The sequence below is a fragment of the Coregonus clupeaformis genome, unplaced genomic scaffold (genome assembly GCF_020615455.1).
Source record: "Coregonus clupeaformis isolate EN_2021a unplaced genomic scaffold, ASM2061545v1 scaf0800, whole genome shotgun sequence".
NCBI lineage: Eukaryota > Metazoa > Chordata > Actinopteri > Salmoniformes > Salmonidae > Coregonus > Coregonus clupeaformis.
The window spans coordinates 189163-203271 of NW_025534255.1; the positions used below are offsets into that span (position 1 = coordinate 189163).

The 14109-nt window shown below is 46.4% G+C and overlaps 1 pseudogene; it reads right to left on the reverse strand.

Moving 5' to 3' along the window:
* Positions 1-2973: 2973 nt before the first annotated feature.
* LOC123485685 overlaps positions 2974-14109 on the reverse strand; it is a 42602-nt pseudogene continuing 31466 nt past the window's right edge.

The following is a 14109-nucleotide window of genomic DNA, read 5'->3' on the forward strand; positions in this document are numbered from 1 at the left end:
GTTGAGGCTTGAGCTACCTACCTAACACTTCTTTGGAAATGCACAACCTTTGAAATGTCACAATGAGTCTGTTGTAGGCCTACACACGCCTATTACTAAATACTGAAGTGTTAGTAGCATGTTGTGTCTGTGAAATATTAGGCTTAGATAATCGAACTGACAAAAATACTACAATGAAACAGCACTGAACAGACTTTGACAGCTGAGTCCGACCTCCTCCTCTCCTTAGAGACAGGCACTTTGATTTTGTGTGTGTTCACCTTTCAGAATAGGGTATTTGCACCACCCATGCACTCTTCAAAGCAACTGGTCAGGGGGAGGGGGAGTGTGTGAGTGTGTGAGACAACCACATATCTCAAAGCAAGTAATAAAATAAGAGTAAAATACAACAACAGCAACAATAAGAATATTTTCAGCATCATCGTAACACAGTGTACACAGAATGAAACAGACTAAGACTATGATACACAAACGGTGGATACTTTCAACAGAGAGGCTTCCACTTCTACAATATATTATTAAAAAGGTTCAAAATTGAACCCCTCCCATCAAAAAAAGGTTCCGATTTGAACCTTTACACAGGGGTTCCTCGAAGACCCTTTTCAGAGGGATTCTTCAAGGAACCTTTTTGGACTGAAAAGGTTCCCCCTGTGTGTCAGTTTTTAGAACCTCAAAAGGTTCTTCCAGGCTCAATTACTTCTAAGAGTGTATACTGTCTATTAAGGCAGATGTATAAATGGTTGACCCACTAATATTATTCATACAGAAATGTTATGTTCAAGCAGTTGGATTCAGTGAAGAGCTGTCATGGTCATGAGATTTAAGTTGAAGGTTGACACCATGTCTTCCATAAACAGACAGGTTATGTGGTACTGAACATTTCCAGAGCTTGCTGAGACTCAATCCTGTACTATGCACTTAGTGGGATTAACCTAAAAATAAAACATTGTTTTTTGGTAAATGAGGGGAAATAAATTATTGGTCAAAAGGAAAGTTCACTAAACCCTCAACCCCACCTTTCACCAAGCCTTAGCCCAACACCCTTTCCAGTGTAAGATTCTGCTTTCTTTGGAATGTGTAGAGAGATGCGTGGCTACTGCAACTGCAACTGCAGATCTGTGACAGTAATAGGAATACATTAATCAATGATATACAGTACCAGTCAAAAGTTTGGACACACCTACTCATTCAAGGGTTTTAATTTATTTGTACTATTTTTTACATGGTAGAATAATAGTGAAGACATCAAAACTATGAAATAACACATATGGAATCATGTAGTGACCAAAAAAGTGTTAAACAAATCAAAATATATTTTATATTTGAGATTATTCAAATAGCCACCCTTTGCCTTGATGACAGCTTTGCACACTCTTGGCATTCTCTCAACCAGCTTCACCTGGAATGCTTTTCCAACAGTCTTGAAGGAGTTCCCACATATGCTGAGCACTTGTTGGCTGCTTTTCCTTCACTCTTCCATCCGACTCATCCCAAACCATCTCAATTGGGTTGAGGTCGGGGGATTGTGGAGGCCAGGTCATCTGATGCAGCACTCCATCACTCTACTTCTTGGTAAAATAGCCCTTACACTGGAGGTGTGTTGGGTCATTGTCCTTTTGAAAAACAAATGATAGTCCCACTAAGCCCAAACCAGACGGGATGACGCATCGCTGCAGAATGCTGTGGTAGCCATGCTGTTTAAGTGTGCCTTGAATTCTAAATAAATCACAGACAGTGTCACCAGCAAAGCACCCCCCACACCATAACACCTACTCCTCCATGCTTTACGGTGGGAAATACACATGCGGAGATCATCCGTTCACCCACACCAAGTCTCACAAAGACACAGCGGTTTGAACCAAAAATCTCAAATTTGGACTCCAGACCAAAGGACACATTTCCACCGGTGTAATGTCCATTGCTCGTGTTTCTTGGCCCAAGCAGGTCTCTTCTTCTTATTGGTGTCCTTTAGTAGTGGTTTCTTTGCAGAAATTCGACCATGAAGGCCTGATTCACACAGTCCCCTCTGAACAGTTGATGTTGAGATGTGTCTGTTACTCTGTTCACTCTGTGAAGCGTTTATTTGGGCTGCAGTTTCTGAGGCTGGTAACTCTAATGAACTTATCCTCTGCAGCAGAGGTAACTCTGGGTCTTCCATTCCTGTGGCGGTCCTCATGAGAGCCAGTTTTATCATAGCGCTTGATGGATTTTGCGACTTCACTTGAAGAATCTTTCAAAGTTGTTGACATTTTCCGTATTGACTGACCTTCATGTCTTAAAGTAAGGATGGACTGTCGTTTCTCTTTGCTTATTTGAGCTGTTCTTGCCATAATATGGACTTTTACCAAATAGGGCTATCTTCTGTATACCCCACTACCTTGTCACAACACAACTGATTGGCTCAAACGCATTAAGAAGGAAATAAATTCCACAAATTAACTTTTAACAAGGCACACCTGTTAATTGAAATGCATTCCAGGTGACTACCTCTTGAAGCTGGTTGAGAGAATGCCAAGAGTGTGCAAAGCTGTCATCAAGGCAAAGGGTGGCTATTTGAAGAATCTCAAATCTCAAATATATTTTGATTTGTTTAACACTTTTTTGGTTACTACATGATTCCATATGTGTTATTTCATAGTTTTGATGTCTTCACTATTATTCTACAATGTAAAAAATAGTAAAAATAAAGAAAAACCCTTGAATGAGTAGGTGTGTCCAAACCTTTGACTGGTAGTGTAGCTAGCATGATTAAGAGTTAGGTCCTCAGTGATACCACTAACTAAACTGTAACACAAGTGGATTGTTCATTTCTCTCTGGTGCCTGTATCATCTACCATTCTGTCTCTCTGGTTCTCACTATCCAAAGAGCGATAGAGAGAGAGTTCAGATCAAGCCAGTCCTTTCATCCTCATAGCAGTGGAAGTGAAGGCTTCTGAACAGAAGCAGGAAGTAAACAGTTGATGCCGAGAGTCTGGGAAGTGTGGTCTTTGGGATAGTGAGTCCTGAGGCGCTTATTGCTGTGTCCTGAAGCCGGGGAGGCCTGCAGGCCATGAGCTTGTTTTGGTGCCATAAACCTTGAGTTATGTTGGGGGCGGCTGGGGTTTCATTACCCCCAGTGTGGGGTAAGGGGATATGGGGGTAAGGGGGTAAGGGGGTAAGAGTAGGGGTTCTTGGGGTAGTTGGTTCCTCCATGGGTCAGAGTGGGAACTCCAGGGTTCTGGTTGTGTTGCTCCCCCAGAGTTTAGTATGGGGCTGGTTGAGTTGCTCCCCCAGGGTGGGAAGGGGAAGTGGGTACGGGGTGAAGGGTAGGGGCTCTGGGGCTGGTTGTGTTGCTCTCCCAGGGTAGGAAGGGGAAATGGGTATGGGGTGAAGGATAGGGGCTCTGGGGCTGGTTGTGTTGGTCCCCCAGGGTAGGAAGGGGAACTGGGTATGGGGTGAAGGGTAGGGGCTCTGGGGCTGGTTGTGTTGCTCCCCCAGGGTAGGAAGAGAAGTGGGTACGGGGTGAAGGGTAGGGGCTCTGGGGGTGCTGGGTTCCTAGAGTGTCTGTCTCTACTTGCGTCGCCGGTGTTGGTGGTGATGGTGGCTCTGCATGTCTTCCATGGTGACCCTACCCCACACGCCGATCACGAACGCCTCGATCTCACACTCATTCTCTCCGCGAGCGATACGGAAGTAGCCGTTCTCCCCCCAGTTCTTCCCCCACGAGTTGGCAGCGATCTGAAAAAGTCATTAGAAAGAGTGGAATGGGTTAGAATGTAGATATAGTAGATAGAGACCACAGGAGGCTGTTGAGGGCAGGACGGCTCATAACAATGGCTGAAACGGAGCGAATGGAATGGCATCAAACACATGGAAACCATGTGTTTGATGTATTTGATACCATTCCCCTGATTCCGCTCCAGCCATTACCTTTACCTGTCCTCCACAATTAAGGTGCCACCATCCTCCTGTGGTAGATACATCATAAGATATTTACACAAATAAGAGACACAACAGAGAGAAACAGATGTGATGAGTAATGTGAGGAGCCATTACTTACCCAGTACTTATTTGTTGTCCCATCATAGTTCCTGTCCTCTCCCCACCTGGAACAGAACACACAGAGACGGATTACTGACATGATTGTTTTCAACTGAAGGGAACACACTATTATGAACTTCAGAGGTTTCTTCATTTTTCACTGGGAATAAAAATAATCGGAAAATTATTCTGTTGTGAATTGTGTTGTTTTTAACCTTTTACAAGTAGCTTTTAAATACATCCCACGCCCACGTAGGAATGTGCACACCTGAGAGTGTTTTGACACAACTGACATGGAATTCGAGTCAGAGCTATAAGTATAGGTAGAGATGCTGAGTACAAAACATCTTTCATCTCTTAACAGCATCCTGAAAACAAGACGTTATTTATGACCATGGCTAAGGAACACCAGAGTGATTATACTGCCCAAACACACACACACACACACACACACACACACACACACACACACACACACACACACACACACGTCTCTCCTGCATCCAATTTTCATACCGCCCCAACAGATCCACAGATGATGCAGTCTCTATTGCGTTCCACACTGCCCTTTCACACCTGGACAAAAGGAACACATTTACATTTAAGTCATTTAGCAGACTGCTATTCATTGACTACTGCTCAGCGTTCAACACCATAGTGCCCTCAAAGTTCATCACTAAGCTAAGGACCCTGGGACTAAACACCTCCCTCTGCAACTGGATCCTGGACTTCCTGACGGGCCGCCCCCAGGTGGTAAGGGTAGGTAACAACACATCCGCTACGCTGATCCTCAACACGGGGTCCCCTCAGGGGTGCGTGCTCAGTCCCCTCCTGTACTCCCATTCATGACTGCATGGCCAGGCACGACTCCAACAACATCATTAAGTTTTCCGATGACACAACAGTGGTTGGCCTGATCACAGACAACGACGAGACAGCCTATAGGGAGGAGGTCAGAGACCTGGTCGTGTGGTGCCAGGACAACAACCTCTCCCTCAACGTGATCAAGACAAAGGAGATGATTGTGGACGACAGGAAAAAGAAGAGGACCGAGTACGCCCCCATTCTCATCGACAGGGCTGTAGTGGAGCAGGTTGAGAGCTTCAAGTTCCTTGGTGTCCACATCACCAACAAACTAACATGGTCCAAGCACACCAAGACAGTCGTGAAGAGGGCACGACAAAACCTATTCCCCCTCAGGAGACTGAAAAGATTTGGCATGGGTCCTCAGATCCTCAAAAGGTTCTACAGCTGCACCATCGAGAGCATCCTGACTGGTTGCATCACTGCCTGGTATGGCAACTGCTCGGCCTCCGACCGCAAGGCACTACAGAGGGTAGTGTGTACGGCCCAGTACATCACTGGGGCCAAGCTTCCTACCATCCAGGACCTCTATACCAGGCGGTGTCAGAGGACCCTGGGACTAAACACCTCCCTCTGCAACTGGATCCTGGACTTCCTGACGGGCCGCCCCCAGGTGGTAAGGGTAGGTAACAACACATCCGCCACGCTGATCCTCAACACTAAGAATTGTCAAAGACTCCAGCCACCCTAGTCATAGACTGTTCTCTCTGCTACCGCACGGCAAGCTGTACCAGAGCGCCAAGTCTAGGTCCAAGAGGCCTCTAAACAGCTTCTACCCCCAAGCCATAAACCCCCCCCACCCCTTCTTTTACGCTGCTGCTACTGTTTATTATCTACGCATAGTCACTTTAATAACTCTACCTACATGTACATATTACCCCAATTACCTCGACTAACCGATGCCCCCGCACATTGACTCGGTACTGGCACCCCCTGTATATAGCCTCGCTATTGTTATTTTTACTGCTGCTCTTTAATTATTTGTTACTTTTATTTCGTATTATTTTATATTGTGTTTATTTTTATTTTTTGGTATTCTTTCTTAAAACTGCATTGTTGGTTAAGGGCTTGTAAGTAAGCATTTCACTGTAAGGTCTGCACCTGTTGTACTTGCCGCATGTGACAAATACAATTTGATTTGATTTGATTTGATCCCACATCATTCAGATTCCTCAGCAGCACACTGAATTCCCCCCTCTGCCACTTCCCCCATCGCAGCGCAGGAAACAGGAAGGAGATGGACGGCCAGGGAAGAAGTGGTCACCGCCCGACTCCTGTCATCTCACAGACAACAACAACATTGCTGAAGGTTGAGTGAGGCTCTCATAAATTCACCTTACCCCTGCAGAGAGGTCTCTCTCTCTCTCCTTCTGGCAAAGGCCCATGAATTCCCATCATCTTTAGCTTCTGGTCCTATCTGGCAGTTGCCCCCAGTCGGATACGGCCCAGAGTCCCTGCGTCTCAGACCTAATTTCCCTCCCCCCTCCCTTGCTCCAGTTCTATTCCCATCCTGTTTGTGAACACCAGGCCCTAGGGCCTCTAGAGCCTCATCTTTTATAAGAGAAAAGGAATGCTGGGAAAGAGATGTGGTGTTTTCAGTTACATTTACATTTTAGTCATTTAGCAGACGCTCTTATCCAGAGCGACTTACAGTTTGTTATTTTTTTATTTTATTTGTTATACCCCCCGTGGGAATCGAACCCACAACCCTGGCGTTGCAAACGCCATGCTCTACCAACTGAGCTACATCCCTGCCGGTCATTCCCTCCCCTGCCCTGGACGATGCTGGGCCAATTGTGTGCCGCCCCATGGGTCTCCCGGTCGCGACCAGCTATGACAGAGCCTGAATTCGAACCAGGATCTCTAGTGGCACAGCTAGCACTGCGATGCAGTGCCTTAGACCACTGCGCCACTCGGGAGTTGTTGCCAACTCGGTAGCCTGCCACCAAAATATTTGCGAATAATGCCAATCTTCATTCAGCAAGTCTCTTTATTACTTGACTCTGGTTCGGACAATAGTTCAAGGGTCATCATGCTTTGAATAGGCAAATACAAACAGCTGTACAAACATCACAACCACATCTTAAATAGATGGAGACTGGAGGTTGTCTGAAGACTCAGACTGGATTTAATTCCGCTATCGCTACATATATTCAGTCTGAGACTGCCATCCTAGAAGCCCTTTCTGCTGACACCAAAGTGAGGGACGTTGTCCCCACGCCGTTTTAACCACGTGTGTTCAGGCTCTGGCCCAACCCATCGGTTTCTGAGACCAATAAAACGATTAGAATGTGTTAACTTTCGAGAAGTCGTCTGGGAGGTGATCAAATCCAGACTCATGGTGGAGAATAAATGTTAGTGGGCGTGGCGTTTGGCAGGAGCGATGTGGATGGATAGCCAGGCAAGGCAGGATGTGTGTTTTGGGAGGCTAAATTGTATGTGTGTGTGGGTGCGTTTGTGTGTGTGTGTGTGTGGGTGCATTTGTGCATGCAGTTGTGTGTGTGTGTGTGTGTGTGTGTGTGTGTGTGTGTGTGTGTGTGTGCACATTTGTATGTGTGTGTACTTGTGTGTATACGTGTGTGTGTATACGGGCAGAGCCAGAGAGCCAGACAGAATTGGACCACTATGGAGCCCTTATCTCCCCCAGTTAGCGTTGTTCCCCCTGGACAATGAGGGACATACCAGTCCTCCCCCACCTTACCCCTGACCTCCTCTATGGGTCTGATCCCCTCTCTGTCCAGTACAGTTGGGATCAACACACCAGACAATTCCCTTTCCACCAGAGTGGACCTCAATGCCCTAAACACAAACTTTCCCATGCCCTTGGCTTACTAGAACGCACTGCAGCGGGATTTTGCTTGTAAAAACATCAGTGCTTGTGACAGTCAGGCTCTACGCACCCTGTCCTGACCCCCCTTCTTCCCCCCACCCCGACCCCAAATCCATACCCTCAGTGCCCACCGAGCCTCGCGTTCGTGGCCCAAACCAGCGAAAGAACCGCAGTGTCAGCGGAGGTTGGATGCAGGGGGAATATGAGCTTCAACCATCATCATCATCATCATCATCATCAGTAGAGCATGCTGCTCAGACCAGACACCAGCAGTGTGCCAGGACAGACCAGACAGGACAGACCAGGACAGACCGACCAGACAGGACAGACCGACCAGACAGGACAGACCAGACAGGACAGACCAGACAGGACAGACCGACCAGACAGGACAGACCAGACAGGACAGACCAGACAGGACAGACCAGACAGGACAGACCAGGACAGACCGACCAGACAGGACAGACCAGACAGGACAGACCAGGACAGACCGACCAGACAGGACAGACCAGACAGGACAGACCGACCAGACAGGACAGACCAGACTCCAGCAGCGATCCAGGACAGACCAGAGCTAGTGTGCACCCCAAATGGCACCATATTCCCTATGTAGAGCATTTCTTTTGAGCTGAGCACTATGAGCCTTGGTCAAAGTAGTGCACTATAAAGGGAATAGGGTGCCATTTGGGAATCAGCCTTATGCTATTGACCTTGATAGACCGAGACCCTAGACCAGGGTTCCCCAACTTCTTTCAATATTTTTTTTCTTTTTTATTGTTGGACATTAAAGACTGTAAAAACACCAGGAAATCAGCTCCAAGTGATTTTAATTTAAGAATTTTTTTCCCAAGTATTCCCACGCATAATAGAGAGACACGTGATCACATACAAATGTAAGCAAGGTTTGAAACGATTTTGTTTTAGTCAAACATTATATCTGTTTGGGCTTTTTGCGGTCAATTTGTAGTCTACAAATTATTTGTAATTATGTTCCAGCCCCCCGACCATCCGCTCAAGAAAAAATTGGCCTGCGGGCCAGATCTAGATGATGATCCCTGCCCTAGACTTTCCTGACCTAGAATACTTAGCATAGTTGTACAGCCCCACAAAGCCATATATACAGAATTTATGTATATGGCCCACATAATCTAATATACTGCATTTATGACATACATGTGAAATACATACTCACAAACAACCAAGCAAACAGAGCACTCACTTGATGTCAGAGACAAACCAGGTATAGGTAAATAAAGTCTTCAGACATGCCCACTGGTTATGAATTATACCTCAAAAATGCAGGTAGAAATACACACTGACAAATACAGACATTACTAAAAGTTAAATGACACAATATCACGAGACCCAAACAGAGCCAGCAGGACGGGGCAGGAAGTGGATCTCCATGCTCTGTTTCTCTTGATCAATGGCCGATCAGATAAGAGTTAGAGAAACTGCCTCCATGATGGCTCTCAGCGGCTCTGCTCCTTTTTATTCAACTGACAGCATTGTTCAAGCCAAAGACAACAAACCCTCCAACTCCAGTTTTTGCACAACGCTGGAGCACACACAAACACACACACACACACACACACACACACACACACACACACACACACACACACACACTCTTGCGCATACACACACACAAGCCAAACATTCCACCGGTAGCTAACAGACTCAGAAGGTGATAATTTCCAGATAGAAAAACACATCAAATGGATCTTTACAAGGGGAAAGTATGTTCATAACGCATATCTTTCCTCATTCTAGGCACAAGGCTTGTAATGCCTAGAATAGACAGCCCAGACAGACAGCACAAAACAAACACCTGGTCACTCAGACTAAACTATAATGTGAGTATTTGGCCGGGATGGGGTGTTGGGGGTTAGTGGTAATAGGTTGGGGGGGGGAGTGGAGAGAACAATGTCTCGGAGGAAGTGTTCGCTCCTCATAGAAGTTGCCCTTAGGTACATATCTAGGATCAGCTTACCCTCCCCAAAACCTAACCTCCAAACATCAACACTGACCTTAGATCAGTGTCTAGGGACTAGTTGATTCTACTCCCAGAGGGAGACAGAGGGGTGGGGGTGGGGTGATAGGGAGTGACAGGGAGGGATGGGGAGGTGATCCAGGTGTGTAGTGTCTGCCTGCCTGCATTTTTGTGGTCTCCGTGGTAACTAAGGGGCTTGTCTGGGGAAATGAGGACTGGAGCCAAGGTGTCTCCAACAGAAGGAGCGACAGACAGACGGGGAGGGAGGGCAACTCTCTTAGTCACACTGAAGAACATAACACACCTGTGCTAGCATGCGGTCTGGGACTGTATACAGGAAGATGGTTTCATCATTTAATAACTTGGCAAATGCAAACAAGTATACTGAGGTTTTCTATTGTTGGTAGACTTAGGCCGGAATTCAATGCAAGGCGAATTATAGCACCGTGCGCTATAACAGACTTTAAAGGTCATTTACAGCTACATTGTCACCTGTATAGTGTGCTGCACTATAATCGGCCTTGTATTGAATCCCGGCCTTAGATATAAATTATGGAACATTTGATAAGATATATTGAATGCATTTAGCCTACAATAACATTTGAGGAAGGTGAAGACTGAACACAAGACATCCAAAGTAATACCGCCATTTTCTTCCTAGACTGCCTCCCACATACTGAATGTCGAATGAAATGTAATCACATAACAATGGATAAAAGACAACACAAAGCTCTACCAGATGGCAGATGATTGACAGCCTTACCCTGTGATCCTGACGGAGTGTGTGTTGTGTTTGCGGTAGTGTGGTGGTTTGGTGAAGCTGACGTCTGTGTGTTTGTAGATCCCACTCTTATAGACAAAGAAGTCCTCATGGACCTCCAGGATGGCTGCAGGATACACAGGAAGAAAAACACAAGTTAGATGAACTGGAAACACAGAAACACACACTTTTTACAGCCAGACAAATCTATAGCTTCTCAGATGGTTATAAAAGGACCAACCAAAGGCAGTTAGTTCATGCTTCAATATTGTTGAAAAACATAGATACAATCAACTTTACTATTAACCCATATCAGGTAAAGAAAGCATCACTGTAGTTCAAAGGTAACCAATCTGGGCCTGGTTTCCCAAAAGCATCTTAAGGCTAAGTTCATCGTTATAACCTTTGTAGGAGCATCGTTAAATCTCTGAGCTTTTTCCCAAAACCATTGTTAATAAAGTTGCTCTTTAAAACGCTCGTTATTTACTGACTGCCTCAGACCAGTCGTCGAACAGCTAATTACTTCGTTAGATGCATTTTTTCCCTACCGCGCCACATTATACACAGAAGATCTCTGTTAAACATAGAATCAAGATAAACCGAAAATTGACACCAACCATACCGATCACTTATCGCAGGCATTTTGCTGATATTGTTCATTACGATAAGTAGCCCATACTAGACAAATGTGAAGTTTGAAATGAAATAAGTTTGCTAATATGGGTGATTGTTGATGGGATAATTGATGGCTACAACCATCAATCTAGTAGTAATAGTTTAAAGGATGATTTAAAAAACTGTTGTGCACATTAATGTTATAAACTTATCCTTTTATTTAACATTATTGCATAAATTCAGGCAATTTATCACGATATGCATTTTCTTCATTATGGCCCAGCTCTACTACAAATACAAAATTGCCAATATCTTTGCAATTGTTAAGCGAAGGATTAAAATATGCTTCAAATGAAAACCGATGACTGCATAGGCCTACTGTGCATTTGGAAAGTATTCAGACCCCTTCCCTCTTTCCAGCCTTATTCTTAAACGGATTAAATTAATTTATATCCTCATCAACCTACACAGCGAAAACCGGTTTTTAGAAATGTTTGCAAATTTGTGAATTGCAAATTTGTTAAAAAATAAGACACAGAAATACCTTATTTACGTAGGTATTCAGACCCTTTGCTATGAGACTCGAAATTGAGCTCAGGTGCATCCTGTTTCCATTGATCATTCTTGATATGTTTCTACAACTTGATTGGAGTCCACCTGTGGTAAATTCAACTGATTGGACATGATTTGGAAAGGCACACACCTGTCTATTTAAAGTCCCACAGTTGACAACGCATGTCAGAGCAAAAACCAAGCCATGAGGTCAAAGGAATTGTCTGTAGAGCTCCGAGACAGGATTGTGTCGAGGCACAGATCTGAGCATTGAAGGTCCCCAAGAACACAGTGGCCTTTCTTAAATGAAAGAAGTTTGGAACCACCAAGATTCTTCCTAGAGCTGGCCGCTCAGCCAAACTGAGCAATCTGGAGAGAAGGGCCTTGGTCAGGGAGGTGACCAAGAACCTGATGGTCACTCTGACAGAGCTCCAGAGTTCTTCTGTAGAAAGGTGAGGCCTTCCAGAAGGACAACCATCTCTGCAGCACTCCACCAATCAGGCCTTTATGGTAGAGTGGCCTGACGGAAGCTACTCCTCAGTTAAAAGCACATGACAGCCCGCTTGGAGTTTGCCAAAAGACACCTAAAGGACTCTCAGACCATGAGAAACAAGATTATCTGGTCTGATGAAACCAAGATTGAACTCTTTAGCCTGAATTCCAAGCATCACGTCTGGAGGAAACCTGGCACCATCCCTTCGGTGAAGCATGGTGGTGGCAGAATCATGCTGTGGGGATGTTTTTCAGCGGCAGGGACTGGGAGACTAGTCAGGATCGAGGGAAAGATGAACGGAGCAAAGTACAGAGAGGTCCTTGATGAAAACCTGCTCCAGAGCGCTCAGGACCTCAGACTGGGGGGAAGGTTCAACTTCCAACAGGACAACAACCCTAAGCACACAGCCAAGACAACGCAGGAGTGGCATCGGGACAAGTCTTTGAATGTCCTTGAGTGGCCCAGCCAGAGCCCGCACTTGAACCCGATCGAACATCTCTGGCGAGACCTGAAAATAGCTGTGCAGCGACGCTCCCCATTCAACCTGACAGAGCTTGAGAGGATCTGCAGAGAAGAATGTGAGAAACTCCCCAAATACAGGTGTGCCAAGCTTGTAGCGTCATACCTAAGAAGACTTGAGGCTGTAAATGCAGCCAAAGGTGCTTCAACAAAGTACTAAGTAAAGGGTCTGAATACTTACAGTACCAGTCAAAAGTTTGGACACACATACTCATTCAAGGGTTTTTCTTTATTTTCTACTATTTTTTACATTGTAGAATAATAGTGAAGACATCAACACTATGAAATAACACATATGGAATCATGTAGTAACCAAAAAAGTGTTAAACAAATCAAAATATATTTGAGATTTTAGATCCTTCAAATAGCCACCCTTTGCCTTTGTCACGATCGTTGAGAGACAGGTCAGACCAAGGTGCAGCGTGGTATGCAAACATGTTTATTAAACTCAATAAACATAAACAAAACAAGAAACAACGTAACGCGAAGTCCTCAGGCTATACACATACAAGTCTAAACACGGAACAAGATCCCACAACTAAGGTAGGCAACCAGGCTACTTAAGTATGATTCACAATCAGAGACAACGAGCGACAGCCGACTCTGATTGGGAATCACACCGACCAAACATAGAAATACAAAACCTAGAACATAAACATAGAATTTCTAGCATAGATTCTCACGCCCTGACCAAACCAACTAAAGACAACCGGCCTCTCAAGGCCAGGGCGTGACAGTACCCACCCCCAAAGGTGCGTACTCCGGTCGCACCAACCTGACTCATTAGGGGAGGGTCCGGGTGGGCATTCCGCCTCGGAGGCGGATCCGGCTCCGGGCGTGACGACCTCTCCCTCTCTGCCTCCCCGTTGCGCCCCTGGTATGGTCTGGACCTCGGCACGATGCTTCCCCTCTCCTTCCTCCCACGATGCACCAAGCCCTGTCTGGACCCTGGTGTGAGAGACCCCGAACCTTGAGAGGGGCTGACGGCTGGGCCTGGATCGGCAATCCTCCCGCGATGCACCAAGCCCTGTCTGGACCCTGGTGTGGGAGGCCCCGACCCTGGAGAGGGGCTGACTTCTGGGTCTGGAGTGGCGCCGCTGACTGGAGCTGAACTGGACCCCGGTGGAGCGGACTGCTCTGGCTCCGGAGTGGATCCGCTGACCGGAGCTGGACTGGACACCGGTGGAGCGGACTGCTCTGGCTCCGGAGTGGAGCCGCTGACCAGAGCTGGACTTGGCACCGGTGGAGCGGACTACTCTGGCTCCGGAGTGGAGCCGCAGACCGGAGCTGGACTGGACACCGGTGGAGCGGACTGCTCTGGCTCCGGAGTGGAACCGCTGACCGGAACTGGACTAGGCACCGGTGGAGCGGACTACTCTGGCGCCAGAGTGGAGCCGCTGACCGGAGCTGGACTGGACAACACCGGTGGAGCGGACTGCTCTGGCTCCGAGTGGAACCGTTGACCG